Genomic DNA, 4,372 nt, shown 5'->3' on the forward strand with positions numbered 1-4,372 from the left:
TGGCAATATGACAATACTTTTTGCAGAAATAGAAGACCAGAGAATCATACCAGATCAGTAAATCATACTCCAGTGACGATTGGTTCGTCAAATAAGACTCCAGTAACAGTTGGTTCGGCAGTGGGAGGACCTAGAGGATTTATGAGAAGTGGTCGTTTGTTTGCACCACAGGTTCCGAAGGATAACAATGCTGAGGCTCTTGCTAGAACAAAGGGAAAACAAGTTGTAGTTGAAGAAGAACGTGAAAGGAAGTGCACGAGGGTTCTTTTGAGAAGGACGTAGAGGAATTCATGAGAATTATCAAGAGAAGTGATTACAAGATCGTGGATCAGTTGAACCAGACACCATCAAAAATCTCTATTCTCTCTCGGTTGATGTGTTCCGAGGCACACTGTAACGCCCTGTTGAAAATGTTGAATATGGCTTATGTGCCCCAAGAGATTTCTGTTAACCAGCTCGAAGGTGTTATTGCAAACGTTAACACGAGACATGGTTTGGGACTCACGGATCTAGACTTGACACCTGAGGGTCGCAATCATAATAGAGCTCTGCATATCACGATGGAATGCAAAGGCGCCGTTTTGTCGCGTGTTTTGGTTGATACCGGTTCTTCTTTGAATGTGCTGCCCAAAAAGGCTCTGAGTAAACTTGATGTCGAAGGGGTTGTTCTCACACCGAGTGATCTCGTTGTCCGTGCTTTTGATGGATCCAAGCGATCAGTTTGTGGTGAAGTCACGTTGCTTGTGAAGATTGGCCCGGAAGTGTTTAATATTGTCTTCTATTTGATGGATATTCAACCAGCATATAGTTGTCTGTTGAGGCGTCCCTGGATACATGGAGCCGGAGCAGTTTCTTTTACTCTCCACCAAAAGCTAAAATATGTGTGGGATGGTCAAGTTGTGACCGTGTGTGGCGAAGAGGACATCTTTGTGAGCCATTTATCCTCCTTCAAATATGTGGAGATGGATGGTGAAATTCATGAAACTCTACGTCAAGCTTTTGAGACTGTCAGTATTGAGAAGGTGGCGTTTGTTGAACAGAAGAAACCAGGTACCTCGATTGTGTCCTATAAACAAGCTCTGGAGGTCGTTCATTCAGGTGATGCGGAAGGTTGGGGCAAGATGATTTATGTGCCCGTAAAAGAAAACATGTTTGGCATTGGTTATCAGCCTTTTCAGTCATCAGAGCAGGGTGTCCAGGATCAGAGAGGGCCGTGTACTTTCACTAGTGTTGGATTGATGAATCACGGGGATATCTTCGCAACAGACATTGAAGATGGTGACAGTGATTGTGATATGGTGCGCCCGTGTGCTCCAGGGGAGAGGATCAACAACTGGACTGCTGAAGAAATAGTCCAAGTTACTCTTCAGACAGAGTAATTTTCTTTTGTTTTGCATTTTGCATGAAAGCCCTACGCTCTGCCCGGGGCGTAGTGGTTCATTGTAGGGCCACATCATGTTTTGAATTTTCAATGATTATCATCAATAAAGGACGTTTTGCAATCAAATTTGTGCTCACTGTCTTTCTGTTTTTACTTTCAAAATAATAAAAATGGCAATGTTTTTTTGTTTTTTGTGACTTTCTTGAACTCTTTTCTAAAATAAAGCATGAAACATCATTCGTGCAGAATCGATCATGCGGATTCCATTAAAAACAATTATGTTATGGCTCAGTATGACTTGGATAATCCCATTTACCAAGCCGAAGAGGAGAGTGAAGAAGATTGTGACTCCCCAAAGAATTGGCCAGATTATTGAAACAGGAGGAAAGGGTCGTTCAACCTCATCAGGAAGAGTTGGAAGTCATTAACCTTGGTACTGAGGACGCAAAGAGAGAGATCAAGATAGGGGTTGCTTTAGAGGAAAAGGTCAAGAGAGGGCTGAATGAAATGCTGCAGGAATATGTGGATGTATTCGCATGGTCGTATCAAGATATGCCTGGTTTGGATACAAATATTGTGGTGCACAGGCTACCTCTCAGAGAAGATTATCGTGCGGTAAAGCAGAAGCTTCGCAGAACTAGTCCTGATATGGCTGTCAAGATCAAAGAGGAGGTTCAGAAACAGTTGGATGCAGGTTTTCTAGCAGTTACCAATTATCCCCCTTGGGTGGCCAACATCATACCCGTGCCGAAGAAGGATGGTAAAGTCAGGATGTGTGTCGATTACCGAGATTTAAACAGAGCCAGTCCGAAAGATGACTTCCCATTACCTCACATTGGTGTATTGGTCGATAACACTGCTCGGTCCTCGGTTTCCTCTTTCATGGATGGATTTTCGGGCTATAATCAGATCAAGATGGCGTCAGAAGACATGGAGAAGACGACATTCATTACACCTTCGGGCACGTTCTGTTATAAGGTAATGCCATTTGGGTTGAAGAACGCCGGTGCTACTTACCAAAGAGCTATGACGACTCCCTTTCATGACATGATGCACAAAGAAATTGAAGTGTACGTGGATGATATGATTGCGAAGTCTCAGAAAGAAGAGGAGCACTTGGTAAACTTACAAAATTTGTTTGAAAGATTGAGAAAGTTCAAACTGAGGCTGAATCCAAACAAGTGTACATTTGGAGTGAGATCTGGAAAGCTGTTAGGTTTCATTGTCAGTAAGAAAGGGATTGAGGTTGATCCAGCGAAAGTAAAAGCTATTCAAGAAATGCCTGAACCAAGAACGGAAAAGCAGGTTCGTGGGTTTTTGGGGAGGCTGAACTACATTGCACGGTTCATATCTCACCTAACAGCTACGTGCGAACCGATATTTAAATTGCTAAGAAAAGATCAAGCAATCAGGTGGAACAATGATTGTCAAAAGGCTTTTGATAAGATAAAAGAATATTTGCAGAAACCTCCAATTCTTATACCTCCAGTTCTTGGGAGGCCTCTGATAATGTACCTTTCAGTAACAGAGAATTCGATGGGGTGTGTATTGGGACAGCATGACGAGTCTGGTCGAAAAGAGCATGCAATATACTACCTTAGCAAAAAGTTTACCGACTGTGAAACAAGATATTCGCTGCTCGAGAAAACTTGCTGCGCTTTGGCATGGGCTGCTCGCCGACTAAGACAGTATATGTTGAACCATACTACCTTGTTGATTTCTAAGATGGACCCAGTAAAGTATATCTTTGAAAAGCTGGCTCTTACCGGACGAGTGGCTCGTTGGCAGATGATTTTGACAGAGTATGATATCCAGTACACGTCGCAAAAGGCCATCAAGGGTAGTATTCTATCTGATTACCTTGCCGAGCAACCAATTGATGACTATCAGCCGATGATGTTTGAATTCCCCGATGAAGATATCATGTACTTAAAGATGAAAGATTGTGAAGAGCCTCTTGTCGAGGAAGGACCGGATCCCGATGACAAGTGGACACTGATGTTTGATGGGGCGGTAAATGTGAATGGAAATGGTGTTGGGGCAGTACTCATTAATCCTAAAGGTGCACACATACCTTTTTCTGCCAGATTGACTTTTGAAGTAACCAACAACAAAGCTGAGTACGAGGCCTGTATCATGGGGATTGAGGAAGCCATCGATCTAAGGATCAAAACTATGGACATTTATGGAGATTCTGCTCTAGTGATTAACCAAGTCAATGGAGACTGGAATACTCATCAGCCGCATTTGATTCCTTATAGAGATTACACCAGAAGGATCCTGACTTTCTTCAAGACAGTAAAGTTGTATCATGTACCCCGAGATGAAAATCAAATGGCTGATGCCTTGGCCACATTGTCTTCCATGATTAAAGTTCATTGGTAGAATCATGTGCCACACGTTGCGGTGAATCGACTCGAGAGGCCTGCGTATGTGTTTGCAGCCGAGTCTGTTGTTAATGAGAAGCCGTGGTTTTATGATATTAAGAATTTCCTCAAAAGCCAAGAGTATCCTGAAGGAGCGTCAAAGAATGACAAGAAGACACTGAGAAGGCTAGCTGGAAGTTTTTACTTGAACAAGGATGATGTGTTGTACAAGAGGAACTTTGACATGGTTCTGCTCAGATGCGTGGTTAGACACGAAGCATACATGTTAATGCAGGAAGTGCACGATGGTTCTTTTGGTACTCATGCTGGTGGTCATGCAATGGCCAAGAAGTTGTTAAGAGCCGGTTATTACTGGATAACCATGGAATCTGATTGTTTCAAATACGCTCGGAAGTGCCACAAATGTCAGATCTACGCAGATAAAGTGCATGTACCACCAAACCCTCTGAATATTATGAATTCTCCTTGGCCATTCGCGATGTGGGGCATCGATATGATTGGAAACATTGAACCTACTGCTTCTAATGGACATCGCTTCATCCTAGTCGCGATTGATTACTTTACCAAGTGGGTGGAAGCAGCTTCCTATGCCAATGTTACCAGA

This window comes from Lathyrus oleraceus, chromosome 3 (genome assembly GCF_024323335.1).
Source record: "Lathyrus oleraceus cultivar Zhongwan6 chromosome 3, CAAS_Psat_ZW6_1.0, whole genome shotgun sequence".
In the NCBI taxonomy this organism is placed as follows: domain Eukaryota; kingdom Viridiplantae; phylum Streptophyta; class Magnoliopsida; order Fabales; family Fabaceae; genus Lathyrus; species Lathyrus oleraceus.